The sequence below is a fragment of the Pelophylax lessonae genome, assembly GCF_965119305.1.
Source record: "Pelophylax lessonae genome assembly, chromosome: 9".
NCBI classification, from domain to species: Eukaryota; Metazoa; Chordata; class Amphibia; order Anura; family Ranidae; genus Pelophylax; species Pelophylax lessonae.
In genome coordinates this window covers 145546714-145562682 of record NC_138776.1, presented here as the reverse complement: position 1 = coordinate 145562682, position 15969 = coordinate 145546714, and positions in this window count along the sequence as shown.

Here is a 15969-nt window from a genome sequence, read left to right as displayed (position 1 = left end):
TTGGCTCTGGAGAATTGGCGACATCTACTCGAAGGCACCCAATTACCAATACTTATATACACGGACCATAAAAATCTCCAATATCTTCAGACATAGAAACATAGAAACATAGAATGTGTCGGCAGATAAGAACCATTTGGCCCATCTAGTCTGCCCAATATATCTGAATCCTATGAATAGTCCCTGGCCCTATCTTATATGAAGGATAGCCTTATGCCTATCCCATGCATGCTTAAACTCCTTCACTGTATTTGCAGCTACCACTTCTGCAGGAAGGTTATTCCATGCATCCACTACTCTCTCAGTAAAGTAATACTTCCTCATATTACTTTTAAACCTTTGCCCCTCTAATTTAAAACTGTGTCCTCTTGTGGTAGTTTTTCTTCTTTTAAATATGCTCTCCTCCTTTACCGAGTTGATTCCCTTTATGTATTTAAAAGTTTCTATCATATCCCCTCTGTCTCTTCTTTCTTCCAAGCTATACATGTTAAGGTCCTTTAACCTTTCCTGGTAAGTTTTTTCCTGCAATCCATGTACTAGTTTAGTAGCTCTTCTCTGAACTCTCTCTAGAGTATCTATATCCTTCTGGAGATATGGCCTCCAGTACTGCGCACAATACTCCAAGTGAGGTCTCACCAGTGTTCTGTACAGCGGCATAAGCACTTCTCTCTTTCTACTGCTTATACCTCTCCCTATACATCCAAGAATTCTGCTGGCATTTCATGCTGCTCTATTACATTGTCTTCCCACCTTTAAGTCTTCTGAAATAATTAATCCTAAATCCCTTTCCTCAGATACTGAGGTCAGGACTGTGTCAAATATTCTATATTCTGCCCTTGGGTTTTTGCGCCCCAGGTGCATTACCTTGCACTTATCCACATTAAATTTCAGTTGCCAGAGTTCTGACCATTCTTCTAGTTTTCCTAAATCCTTTTCCATTTGGCGTTTCCCTCCAGGAACATCAACCCTGTTACATATCTTTGTGTCATCAGCAAAAAGACAAACCTTACCATCGAGGCCTTTTGCAATATCACTTATGAAGATATTAAACAAAATTGGTCCCAGTACAGATCTCTGAGGTACCCCACTGGTAACATGACCTTGTTCTGAATGTTCTCCATTGACTACAACCCTCTGTTGTCTGTCACTCAGCCACTGCCTAATCCACTCAACAATATGGGAGTCCATGCTCAATGACTGCAGTTTATTGATAAGTCTTCTATGTGGGACAGTGTCAAAAGCCTTACTAAAATCTAGATATGCAATGTCTACTGCACCTCCACCGTCTATTATTTTAGTCACCCAGTCAAAAAAATCTATAAGATTTGTTTGACATGATCTCCCTGAAGTAAACCCATGTTGTTTTTCATCTTGCAATCCATGGGATTTAAGATGTTCCACAATCCTATCCTTTAATAGGGTTTCCATTAATTTGCCTACTATTGATGTCAGACTCACTGGTCTATAGTTGCTCGATTCCTCCCTACTACCTTTCTTGTGAATGGGCACGACATTTGCCAATTTCCAATCTTCCGGGACGACTCCTGTTACTAATGATTGGTTAAATAAATCTGTTAATGGTTTTGCCAGCTCACCACTAAGCTCTTTTAATAATTTTGGGTGTATATCATCAGGACCCTGTGACTTATTTGTCTTCACTTTAGACAGCAATCTTAGAACGTCTTCCTCTGTAAAGACACATGCATCAAACGATTCATTAGTCATCCTTTCAAGTGGAGGTCCTTCTCCTTTTTCTTCTGTAAAAACTGAACAGAAGTATTCATTAAGGCAGTCGGCTAGCCCTTTATTCTCTTCTACATACCTTCCATCCTTTGTTTTTAATTTAGTTATTCCTTGTTTTAATTTCCTTTTTTCATTTATATATCTGAAGAATGTCTTATCCCCCTTTTTCGTAGACTGAGCTAGTTTTTCTTCTGCCTGCGCTTTAGAAGTTCTTATAACTTGTTTGGCCTCTTTCTGCCTAATCTTGTAGATTTCCTTATCTTCATTGCTCTGGGTTTTTTTTATAATTACAAAATGCTAGCTTTTTATTTTTAATGATTTGGGCCACTTCTGCTGAGTACCACAGTGGTCTCTTCCTTTTTTTGCTTTTACTGACAAGTCTAATGCAATTTTCTGTTGCCTTCAATAATGCACCTTTTAAGTAGTCCCATTTCTCCTGGACTCCATGTAATCCGTACCAGTCTGATAAGGACTCATTTATGACTAATTTCATTTTTGAAAAGTCTGTTTTTCTAAAATCTAAAACCTTTGTTTTTGTGTGGTGTGACTCTTTCACAGTTCTTATATTAAACCACACTGACTGGTGATCACTGGATCCCAAGGTTTCGCCTACAGTGACATCATATACCGAATCCCCATTTGTGAATACCAGATCCAAAATGGCCTCCCTCCGGGTTGGCTCCTCAACCATTTGTTGCAGAGACAACCCCAGTAGGGAATTTAGAATATCTGTACTCCTGGTAGAACTTGCTATTTTGGTTTTCCAGTTTATATCTGGAAGATTGAAATCTCCCATAATGATAACTTCTCCTTTCATTGTCATTTTAGCTATTTCTTCAACTAGTAGATCATCTAGTTCTTTGACTTGACCAGGTGGTCTATATATCACACCTACACGAGTTACTGCATGATTAGCAAACTGCAACGTAACCCAAACTGACTCTATGTTGGCTTCACCAACTTGTATTAGGTTAGATTTAATGCTATCTTTCACATACAGGGCCACTCCTCCTCCTTTCTTGCCTTCTCTGTCTCTTCTGTATAAAGAGTACCCTGGTATGGTTATGTCCCAGTCATTTCTTTCATTAAACCATGTCTCCGTAACAGCCACTAAATCTACATTCTCAGATGCCATAATTGACCCAAGTTCATTGATTTTTTTACCTAAACTGCGAGCATTTGTAGACAGGACTCTGAGCTTATCATTTCTTAACCTCTGTGCTTCTGACCTGTTCTGGCATTGTTTCGGGGGGCAATTGGACTCTTGTAATTCCACTCTTTTGCCCCCCCTTCCTAGTTTAAATACTCTTTCGCAAATTCTTGGAGTTGTTCACTAAGTACATTTGTTTCTTTGAGAGAAAGATGCAAACCATCTTTTTTGTACAGTTCCTTTCTATTCCAAGTAGAGCTATCATGAGAAACAAAGCCAAATCCTTGCTCTTGACACCATTTACTAAGCCATATGTTGAACTCCTTTATGCGCCTCTGCCTATCATTCTGAACATTATGCACAGGCAGAACTTCAGAAAATGAAATGGTGGATGCAAAATCCTGTACGTCATTTCCAAGTGTGATAAAAACTCTCTCGCACCGACAGGTACGATGGTCACTATTCTTTCTAAGGTTTAACTTCCTAGTGACCTACACACCTGCAGATAAGAACAAAAAGGCGGATGCACTATCACGACTAACTGAAGAAAACTACTTTGAAATCCCTTCCGTTCCTATAATACCTCACAAACGCATTATTGGAGTTGTCCGTTCCTTCAAGGAAGAGGTTTTGCATAGTATAAGTTTGGATTCACCCCCACCACAACTAAATACTGATGCAGAAGGCTTCCTCTACTACAACGACAAACTTTACATACCACCTACCATACGCACCAAGATCTTGGAATTATCGCATGATGTGCCTATGGCAGGACATATGGGTATGACAAAGACTCTTAATCTGATTACCAGGCAATTCTGGTGGCCTGACATGAAAACATCTATACAAAAATTCGTCTCTTCATGCAATGTCTGTGCCAGGTCCAAAATTGACACTACGAGACCATCCGGCCTACTATGCAGTCTACCAATACCCCAAACTCCATGGGAAGTTGTGTCCTTGGACTTTATAGTGGAATTGCCTCCTTCCAAAGGATTTAATACCATCTTAGTGTCAGTGGACCATCTGACAAAAATGGCACATTTCATTGCTATTCGCAGACTACCTTCGTCCAAACAAACGGCAGAACTCCTGATGAAACATGTCTTTAAGTTACATGGTATCCCAAAAACTCTTCTGTCTGACCGTGGATCACAATTTATTTCCAAGTTCTGGCAAGAACTATGTCACATACTACGGATCGAGCGGAAGCTCAATTCTCCTTACCATCCGCAGACCAACGGACAGACTGAAAGAGTCAACCAATGCATCGAGCAATATTTACGTTGTTACACTTCTTACCAACAGGATGATTGGGTGGATCTTCTCCCTCTGGCAGAATTTGCCTACAACAACGCAACCCACAGTACGACCAAGCAGAGTCCGTTCTACTTGAACTATGGGTTTCATCCCTCTATTCTTCCACCACGCATCCTTCCTTCAAATAACCCAGTAGCCTCAGACTATCTTACCCAAATAAAGGACTCTCTGGGTTTGCTTAATACTACCATTGCACACGCTCATAGTCAACAAAAGAAGTACTATGATCTTCGCAGAAGACCTTCTCCTCAGTACGCTATCGGGGACCTCGTTTGGCTCTCAACAAAAAATTTAAGACTGAAAATCCCTAGCAAAAAGCTTGGACCTCTGTTCTTGGGACCTTTCCCAATCAAGAAACTTATTGGAAAAGCTGCAGTACAGCTTACATTGCCAATAGACCTCAAAATACATCCCATTTTCCATGTGTCGCTACTGAAGCCCCATGTTCCTGACCAAGGAATAAGGCCTACTATCCCACCTCCTCCTCCTGTACAAGTTGAAGGTGGAGAAGAATATGAGATAAAAGAGATTCTGGATTCTCGTATCCACAGAGGAAGACTTCAGTACTTGGTTCGATGGAAGAACTATGGGCCCCAAGACGACACCTGGCTAAACACCTCTGACATACATGCCTCTAGATTAATCCGCAATTTTCATGCGAAGTACCCAGACAAACCAGCTCCAGAGGCCTTCAGGAGCCGGCCTTAAGGGGGGGGTACTGTAATGTTCTGGTACCTTTGGGTACCCTAATTACTCTTTCATAAGTGTATGCGCCCCACCATTCTCTTTTGGTAAGGTGCGCATACACCTTTAAGACTGATGCTGTCATCACTGAGCGCCGGACTGGATGGCTATTTAGATCGCCGGCTCTCACTCACATGTGTTCGTTCAAACTGCTTTGTGCCTTGATGCTAACCTGTCTTGAAGCTCTCATGCTTGCAAGCATACCTCGCTGTCGGAACCACGCTGCGCTGATCCCTGTATCCCGCTACCGGATCATCCGCTCTTGCCGAACCTCTCCTCTGCTACATTGCTATTAGTGATAAGTACCCCACAGGGGAAACCTCTATAACTTTCATACTAAAGCTTACACTATCTAGCTCTGCATACTAAGGACTATTACTACATCTGCATTATCTAAGATTGCTAGCTCTTGAGCCTACTACCACCTGTTCTTGCACTGGGTTGATCTCTCTTGTATGTCCACCTGCTACTCTGTCATCTGCTACCATACATGATTGCTAAACCTATCTGCATCCCATCTGCTACTATCTTATTTTCAAGAACATTTCCTTTCAAGTGTCTGTCATCTACCATCTCTACCCAACCTGTCTCTTCAGCCTATCATCACTGTGTTACTATATACATAAGTCACTCTAGGAAACATCTTATTGAGTGTGTGTATTTACTTGCTGAATTGAGATCATCCACACATGATGAGTCATTGAGAGTTGGGATTGGTGTCTCAGCGTTTCTCTACATGACTACTGAAGTGGAATATTTCTGCAGCTGAAAATCCACATCATACATAAAACGCAGGAGCGTTACACAGGTCTGCTTTGCTGTTCAACAGTGTTAGTTTCCTGTTCCTGTTTGCCGTATGCTTGATCTACTTTTCTGTGTACCGACTTTGGCTTGTCTCTGACTATTCCTGTTTGCCTGTTACCCTGACCTTTGGCCTGCCCCTTGACTACCCTTGTCTGTCTGTTACCCCGACCTCGGCTTACCCATCACCATTCTGTGTGTCCTGAGTGGCTGCTTTCCTTCTCTCCCTGGGGCCGCGACCTGGGCCCAGCTGCAGCCAAGTCCATCCTCACCACTAGAGGCTCTGGTGAACACCTGCTGGGTCTTAGACTCCGCGCCCTGGGGAATCTTGGGCTCACGTTCTGGTCCATCCGCAACAGTCTGCTATCGGGTTCGCTACCTTGCACTACGCCCCTGCATCCAACAGGGTGCAGTTGTCACCTGGCCACAGGTGACCTGACAGTTTGAACAGCCATGAACCCGGCCGACGTCCCGCACCCTCCAGACAATCCATTACAGGGCTTAGTTCGCAGACTCGAGATGCAAGAAGCTAATCAGACTCAGGTGATGCAATTCCTACAGGATCTGGCTTCCCGCTTTGAACAGCTACAGACCTCGTTGGGAACCACAAATCTGCAACCCCAAGAGCAACCAGTGGTTGGGCCTGTTGCGCCTGTCACAGATTCGCATTTGCTGCAACTACCTCCTCCAATCCGTTTTTCTGGAGACTTCAAGGCCTGCAGGGGGTTTCTTAGCCAATGCACCATCCATTTTGAGCTTCAGCCGCAAAACTTCTGGTCAGATCGGGCAAAGGTAGCCTATATTATTTCCCTCCTTTCCGGTGAAGCTCTAGCCTGGGCTGCCCCCCTATGGGAGAAGAATGATACGGTAGTTTCCAACCTGTCCGACTTCTTAAACCTCTTTCGTAATATCTTCGAGGAGCCGGCTCGTGTTTCTTCAGCGGCAAGTGCTCTTTTACGTCTCCGCCAAGAATCCCGTTCAGTGGGACAATATGCTCTCCAGTTCCATATCCTCTCAGCTGAATTGAGCTGGAACAATGAGGCCCTGGTCGCTACCTTTTTGCAGGGTCTCTCTGACCGAGTGAAGGACGAATTAGCGGGAAGAACCATTCCCGTCGGTCTGGACGATGTCATCTCCTTATGCAACCAGATCGATATTCGTTTTCAGGAGAGGTCCATAGAAAAATAACGCCAACACTCCATAGGTCCTAGCCAGTCTGAGCTCCCCTCAAATCATTCCGCGGAGCATCCTCTGCCTGTTGAGGAACCTATGCAGCTGGGCCGGACCAGACTAACCCCCGAAGAACATGCTAGACGCAGAACTTTGGGCTTATGCCTCTATTGTGGAGGTAAGGGCCACTTTAGTGACTCCTGCTAGCTTCGTCCGGGAAACGCTCGGGTAATACATTTAGAAGGTGGAATATTGAACCCAGAAGCATCGCCTTCCCGTCTTCTTTTTCCGGTGTCCCTTCATGTAAGCACTTCTCCCCAATCAACCCTTGCATATCTGGATTCCGGGGCTGCCGGCAACTTTATGGACTGGAGAACTGCTTCTTCTATGAAGCTCACCCTTTCACCCCTCTCTACGCCGTTAGTAGTTTCGGCAATTGATGGCACTGTTCTTCCAGGGGGCCCTATTCGCTTCCAGACACTACCTATTAGGATGTCGGTGGGGATTCTCCACAAGGAGTGGATATCCTTTCTCATCCTACCCAAAGCCTCTACTCCCATTGTATTGGGCCTTCCTTGGCTAAAGCTCCACTCTCCCCATGTGGATTGGGTCTCTGGGCAGATCCAGGCTTGGGGCCCCTCATGTCTCTCGTCATGCCTTTCCAAGATGACTCCAAAGGAGAGACTTCCAGTTGCTACCACATCGGTATCTTCTGACCTCCCCACTGCATACAGCAATTACCGGGATGCGTTTTGTAAGAAATCAGATGAGGTGATTCTTCCCCACAGGTCCTTTGACACTTTGGACAAGGAGTCCACTCCTGAATCTGGGCCGATTGCCCCAACTTCATGCATTGTTGCCCATTCTACCACCCTGGACTCAAAAATTCCTCCTGGTAAGACCTTTGTCCCCACTGAGCCAAGAGCTAAGATTCTCAGTTGGGGACATGATTCCAAGGTGGCAGGCCACACGGGTTTTCTCCGGTCCTTCTTGCTCATCAGCCGTAATTACTGGTGGCCTAATCTCCGCTCGGAGGTCAAAGACTATGTCAAGGCTTGTCATGTCTGTGCTCAGTCTCAATCCTCCACACAAGCTCCTGCTGGTCTCCTCATGCCTTTGCCCATGCCTAAGGAATACGAGGTCAGTCAAGTTCTGGATTCCCGACTCTGTAGAGGCGTTCTTCAGTACCTTGTTCATTGGAAAGGCTTTGGTCCTGAGGAGAGGTCTTGGGTTCCTTCATCGGAGGTCTTTGCACCTCGTCTGTTAAAAAGGTTTCATCTGAAGTTTCCCTCTAAACCCGGGCCCAGGCGGGGTAGGGGGAGGCCTCGTAAGAGGGGGGGTACTGTCATGGACTTGCAATCGTTTGGCAAAGCTTACCTGTCCCATCATGTCTGTATTAGAGGTCAGACTGCACTTCTGGTTCCGTTTTATCACCTCTCCTTCCTGTTCCTGCCCCACCCAGGTCATCACAGGAAGTCTATATTAACCAGTGCACTGCAGGTCTGCTTTGCTGTTCAACAGTGTTAGTTTCCTGTTCCTGTTTGCCGTGTGCTTGATCTACTTTTCTGTGTACCGACTTTGGCTTGTCTCTGACTATTCCTGTTTGCCTGTTACCCTGACCTTTGGCCTGCCTCTTGACTATCCTTGTCTGCCTGTTACCCCGACCTCGGCTTACCCATCACCATTCCGTGTGTCCTGAGTGGCTGCTTTCCTTCTCTCCCTACGGAGCGTGACCTGGGAGACCCCAGGGGCCGCGACCTGGGCCCAGCTGCAGCCAAGTCCATCCTCACCATTAGAGGCTCTGGTGAACACCTGCTGGGTCTTAGACTCCGCGCCCTGGGGAATCTTGGGCTCACGTTCTGGTCCATCCGCAGCAGTCTGCTATCGGGTTAGCAACCTTACGCTGCACCCCTGCCTCCAACAGGATGCAGTTGTCACCTGGCCACAGGTGACCTGACAGATCCTTTGAAGTGAATATTTTTAGAACAAAGAGGTTTGGGTCATTGTTTAGATAAATGAGCTTAGGCACCAGAGTGTCTGTCAAAGGCCTTTTCACATACAGGACTGGTAATTAGATAATTATGTTTACATAATTATTATTATATAATAATAATTTGATACAACTCTAAATGAAATATATTCATAATTAGTGATGGGCTGAGAGTTGTGAGTCGAACGTACGTTTGACTCGAACATCGGGTGTTCATGTGTTCACAGAACACACAAACATATGGGACGCTTCACGGGAAATTTGCCCACCGATGAGCGCCCCATAATGCATTGCACAATTGCAGTGCATTAAGTGCTTGTGACTGGCCAATGCATGCACCCTGACCTGTATGCTTTGGCCAATCACAGCACAATGTCTTGTCATTGCCATGATTGGACAAAGGCAGGGTGCCTTTAGCCAATCATGGTACAGTCCATGCCCCACACTATATAAGGCTGCTGCTGACATGGCAGCCATGTAGAATGTGTTAGGGCGAGATAGGAGAGGCAGGTAGTGTATTGTGTGAGTTATATAGTAATTTATCAGCCAGTGCAGTATAGATATATCAGCAATGCAGTATATCTCAGACAGTGTAGTATATATCAGCAGTGCAGTATATCTCAGACAGTGTAGTATATATTAGCAGTGCAGTATATATCAGCAGTGCAGTATATCTCAGACAGCGTAGTATATATCAGCAGTGCAGTATATTGTATCTCAAACAGTGCAGTATATATCAGCAGTGCAGTATATATCAGACAGTGTAGTATATATCAGCAGTCCAGTATAAATCATCCCCTGTAGTATATATCAGCAGTGCAGTATATCTCAGATAGTGTAGTATATATCAGCAGTGCAGGATATATCAGCCCCTGCATGATATATCAGCAGTGCAGTATATCTCAGACAGTGTAGTATATATCAGCAGTGCAGTATATCTCAGCCCGTGCAGTATATCTCAGTCAGTGTAGTATATATAAGCAGTGCAGTATATATCAGAAATGCAGTATATATCAGCAGTGCAGTATATCTCAGACAGTGTAGTATATATCAGCAGTGCAGTATATCTCTGACAGTGCAGTATATATCAGCAGTGCGGTATATCTCAGACAGCATAGTATATATATCAGCAGTGCAGTATATATCAGCCCGTGCAGTATATCTCAGTTGGTGTCATATATATCAGCAGTGCAATATATATCAGCCCCTGCTATATATATCAACAGTGCAGTATATCTCAGACAGTGCAGTATATATCAGCCCCTGCAGGATATATCAGCAGTGCAGTATATCTTAGACAGTGTAGTATATATCAGCAGTGCAGTATTTACCAGCCTCTGCAGCCAGTTTTCCTTCTGCTCCAGAAGTGTGTGTTTTATTTAGGGCATAACTGCCTTCCCCCTTGTGCATCTCAGGCGCTATTCCTGCTGCCTCAGGGGTTTTCTTTTTTTTGGTTTTAATATTTTTTTCTGTATTAAAAAAAAAAATATATATATATATATTTATTAAAACAGTTTATAGCGCACCAAGCAGAAAAGTATTGCACCCAAGCACCAAATTCCCTTCCCACACTCTATACTAAAAAGTTATAAAAATCCCCCACAAAAAATAAAACAATATTAAAATGTTCCTGCGAGCAAACCAGATCTAGCACTTTTCTAGGGACTGCAGCAGGCACAGCACTCTCTCATAGGTGTAAGTAATTAAATAGATAAATAGTGCTGCGCAGTTTAAAGTGCTCCAAAAGGGATATAAGTATAAATACGTGTAAAGGAATTAAATTGACAAAATCAATATTAACAGGGTGATCAATCTCTGTAAATAATATGAAAAAAAAAAAACATCATAAATAAATATATATTACATAAGTGATGAGCAACACATTTATCAGAGTGATAAATACGTGCAAAAGTGATTGAATAAATATAAATATAAATCAGTGAAAAAAGTAATATATTCAAGTGATTCAAAGAGCGTTTTGTAAACAGTGTTCACTCTTATAAAGTGACTAAAGTGCTAATAGCAATCTCTTCCATGATCGTAAATTAATAATATATTCCCAGAAAAATGTGAAAAAATATATATGTATATAGTCCACTTCAAAAGTGAAAAATAGTGTATCCAAATGACTCCCCTGTAGTGAATCGTGCCTTCACCATAACACCCATAGTTACATAGTTACATAGTTAGTGAGGTTGAAAAAAGACATCAGTCCATCCAGTTCAACCTATGATGTGTGTGTGTGTGTGTTTGCTGTTAACAGTACATTGTATACCCCTGTATGTTGTGGTCTTTAAGGTGCCCATCTAATAGTTTTTTAAAACTATCAATGCTCCCTTCTGATACGATCTGTTTGCGGAAGGGAATTCCACATCCTTACTGCTCTTACAGTGAAGAACCCCCTGCGTATTTTAAGGTTAAACCGCCTTTCCTTTAGTTTTAGTGAGTGGCCACGTGTCTTATTGTATTCCCTTTCTATGAATAGGTTTTTCCATATGCTAGGGTTGCCAGTACAGTATTTGTACATTGATATCATATCCCCCCTCAATCGTCTCTTCTCCAGAGAATAGGTTCAGTGCTTATAGTCTTTCCTCATAGCTGATGTCCTCCATTCCCCTAATTATTTTTGTTGCCCTTCTCTGGACTTTCTCCAGTTCCAGCACATCCTTCCTGAGGACAGCATACTCCAGATGTGGCCAGACCAGAGTCTTGTAGAGTGGGAGAATAATCTCTTTATTTCTGGAGTGAATCCCCTTTTTTATACATCCCAGTATTCTGTTGGCTTTGCTTGCAGTGGCTTGGCATTGCATGCCACTGCCAAGCCTGTTGTCTACCAGTACCCCCAGGTCCTTTTCCATCCTAGACTCACCCAGAGGTTCCCCCCCTAATGAGTAGATTTCTGGTTTCTGGCACCCAAGTGCATTAGTTTACATTTTTCAACATTAAACATCATCTGCCATGTAGTTGCCCACCCCATTATTTTGTTCAGGTCCGCTTGTAAGGTTTCCACATTCTGCCCCAAAGATATTGGCATGCTTAGTTTAGTATCATCCGCAAATACTGAGATTTTACTCGATATCCCCTCCTCTAGATCATTTATGAATAAATTAAACAGGATTGGCCCCAGGACAGAACCCTGGGGGACCCCGATTTCCACACCCGCCCAATTTGAGTACTCCCCATTAATCACCACCCTTTGCAACCTCCCCTGGAGCCAGTTCTCTATTCAAGTACTCACCTTATGGTCCATACCTATCTTCCTTAGCTTGTACAGTAAGCGTTTGTGGGGAACGGTGTCAAAGGCCTTTGCAAAGTCCAGGTACACCACATCCACAGGCTTACCTTTATCTAGGTGGCAGCTCACTTCATCATAGAAGGTTAATAGATTGGTTTGGAAAGAACGATTATTCAAGAATCCATGCTGATTACTACTAATAATACCATTTTCATTACTAAAGTCTTGTATGTGGTCCCTTAACATCCCCTCCAAAATCTTGCAGACTACTGATTTTAGGCTGACCGGCCTATAGTTACCAAATGTGCCTGGGTCCTCACCTCCACTCCAGTGACCTAGCAATTAAGCTTAGGTCTTACAACACAATGTACCCCTTAAGGGTCACCTTTCTTGGGGTTATAGATGGTTGGTCAATCCCCTCAGTAGAGCGTCCCACTCTGGACAGATTCCCATTATTTAAGTGCTATAGTGCACCAAGCATGAACAGCTTTTGGTATGGAATTTGTGATGGCAACAGGGTAGGAATGAACCATCTCTCTGTTTGCTCCTTCTCTTCCTGGTTTCAGCAAATACCGTCCAGGCCCCTCCCCTACGTGTGACGACACAGGGACACGTGTCTTCTTCAGGGGGATATCATTGGATGGCACTGAATGAATGGTTTTATATAGAGTGTGTTATTGTTACTATGGGGACAGACTCCGCCTACTCTGCACCCACGGTATGCTTCAACAGCTGCACATGCAGCAGAGGGCCATCAATGAGTACCTGTGTGAGTATGGCACAAGGACAGGCTCAGGGAGTTTGACTTTTTTTCGCCACACCAGTGGCTGCTGATAAAGGATGCATACACTGTCCTGTCACCATTTCAGGAGGCCACAGCCACAAGTATGGTGAGCCGGGACAATGCATGCATCAGTGACACTATCCCTCTAGTCTTCCTGCTGGAGAATGCGCTTAATGGAATCATGGACAGGGCACTTGAGGCAGAAAAGCGGGAGGAAGAAGAAGATTTCCTTTCCTCACAAGGCCCCCTTTATGCAGATATCATTACTGTGGGGCAACAAAACACACAGAAGGAAGAGGAGGAGTAGGACAATTGTGGCCGCATGGATGTAGAGGATAACATACAGCAGTCTTCAAGGGGTGGTTTTCATTCCCCAGAAACCCCAGGAGTTGTGCGTGGTTGATGAGAGGTTGCTTCTGACAATGTCATCCTTACTGACCCAGAGGACTCAGAATTTCATGCCTCCTCAAACTTCAAACTCACTGCATGGGCTCCCTGTTTCTGAAAAGCCTGTGAAAGTACCGGAGGATTTGTGGCATCAAGGAGAGGGATTATTACTGGTTGGCAACCCTTCTTGATCCATGTTTAAAAGGGTAAAGTTGCAGAGCTCACTCTGCCTTCGCAGAGGGAGCAGAGAATGAAAAATCTTGAGGACGCCTTGAAGAAAAATTTGTTTACCACCTTTCCAGACACTGGGAGGTTACCATTTTCTGGACGTGTTTCTGAGGCTTCGTTCAGCCAAAGGAGGAGCGGTGGAGAAAGCGGCCGGCTGATGGATGCCTTTAAACAATTCTTTAGCCCTCAGCGCCCAGGACTGTTAGGTTTAAACAACCATTGGCAACGTCTCCATCATATGGTGCAGGATTTTCAAGGGGCAAGAGCAGACTTGGAGACTGTAACAGATCAACCGGCACCCCGACCGCGCACCTCCGTTGATGAATGCTCCTAGTGATTCCCGAGGGCTCCAAGCGCTCCACCAGACACCGTAACCACTTCAGACCCCACAAACTGCCGCAGCTTGGTTGGGGTCTCTCCGTCTCCTACCCACCCTGGACCTATGACAAGGCTCCAGGTTCCAGTGGATGAACCTCTTTTTCTCCAGAGAGTGCAGCAGGAACAGGAACAAGCTCTTATACAAGCTCTTACAAGAGCTTAGTGATTATCCAAGGGAGTATGAAGGACATAGCAATCCCTTGTAGCATATTCCCCCAATGAGAGACAGGACTCTAGATTGAGGGTGAAGTATATCTCTTCATTGAACAAGAAACAGACGTTTATACAATTTTCCCCGACAAGGTTACCGCACAGGTGGACCTTGTGGAGAACTGGACATGACATTCACAATCCAATGAAAACAGAGTTTTACACTCCTATACAGTGTACACAATCCCTTCCCTCTGCCTGATTACAGTAGCATATGCAGATGAAAGTGTATACAGGAACTAAACTAATTATCTAGCCATCTGGACAGAACAATGTGAGGTCAATAACATTTAACAATGGGACAGACACAATCCACATTCCATTTCAATACACAAACAATAGGGAAGCCTATTAATGACAGTCTGTGTGTCTCTCTCACAGACAATAACCCAGAATACACATTATCTAGGAGGCAGACTTCATAGCAATGGTCTATAACAGTCTAAGTCTCCCAGTGTAAAGTGGGAATAAATCTTTATATTTCTATATGGAGGTATTGCTGACAAATATTACTGTCCCATCTGAAGCAATTCAAACCATTAACCATCTGTTTTTCACTTCCAGTGACGGTGAATACCGTCACATATCTTCCCTCCAAAGGTAGACTAACCAGGTACCAGACCTCCAACTGGTCTGTGTCTGAGTTAGTCGGGTAACAAGTCCCTAAGAGTCAATCCATCATGGCAGCTTCTTTGACAAAGTCCACATAGTTTGTAAGTTTGTCCTGGCAAGGCGCACGGAGCTCTCATAGCTGATCAGTCTGTGGAAGTCTGGTTTGGGCAGGCCAGACTGGGCTTCTTGGGCACCCTGTGTCCCTAATAGACACAGGGAGACTTAGACATAAGAGGGGCCTAGGGGGCAAAGAGAGCGATTTTCCCTCCTCTCTATGGTAGGGTGCCCTCCCAATGTCTGCACCCACCCAGTACCCTAAACAAATTGTCTGGAACACAGAATTACTCACCCAGCCAACCTCTGCCTCTCCCATAGCACATACCCGCATCCCTGCCCAGACCAGCCTGCTTAACTCAGCTGTCTGCTCCTTGTGCGGTGTATCTCCCAAAAACAGCTCCCACAATCCATACTGCGACCAGTACCTTTTCTGGATGGAGGGGAGGATTTTTCCCTGGTGGCGCTGCTCCCGGGCTAGCGTTTCCTTCCAGAGATCCAAGCACACAGAATTATGCCATCCTAGCAGGACCTGGTATGACACTGGTCCCCTGTGCTGTATCTGCATCTCTCGCAACCTCCTTACGAATTTCTCTTTCATGGTGACGCTGCACGGGTGTTAGCACACTAAATAACATTACCGGTGTCTCCGAGCTGCTTCTCCTTGCACTAGGAAGCCTCCCACTGCTTGCCACCAATGTAACTGATCAACCGGCACCCCAACTGGGTACCGCCATTGACGGATGCTCCTAGTGCTTCCTGAGGGCTCCAAGCACTCCACCAGACACCGTAACCACTTCAGACCCCACGAACCCCCGCAGCTTGGTTGGGGTCTTGCCGTCTCCTACCCACCCTGGACCTATGACAAGGCTCCAGGTTCCAGTGGGTGAACCTCTCTTTCTCCAGAGAGTGCAGCAGGAACAGGAACAAGCTCTTACACAAGCTCTTACAAGAGCTTAGTGATTATCCAAGGGAGTATGAAAGACATAGCAATCCCTTGTAGCATATTCCCCCAATGAGAGACAGGACTCTAGATTGAGGGTGACGTATATCTCTTTATTGAACAAGAAACAGACTTTTATACAGTTTTCCCCGACAAGGTTTCCGCCCAGGGCGACCTTGTGGAGAACTAGACATGACATTTACAATCCAATGAAAACAGA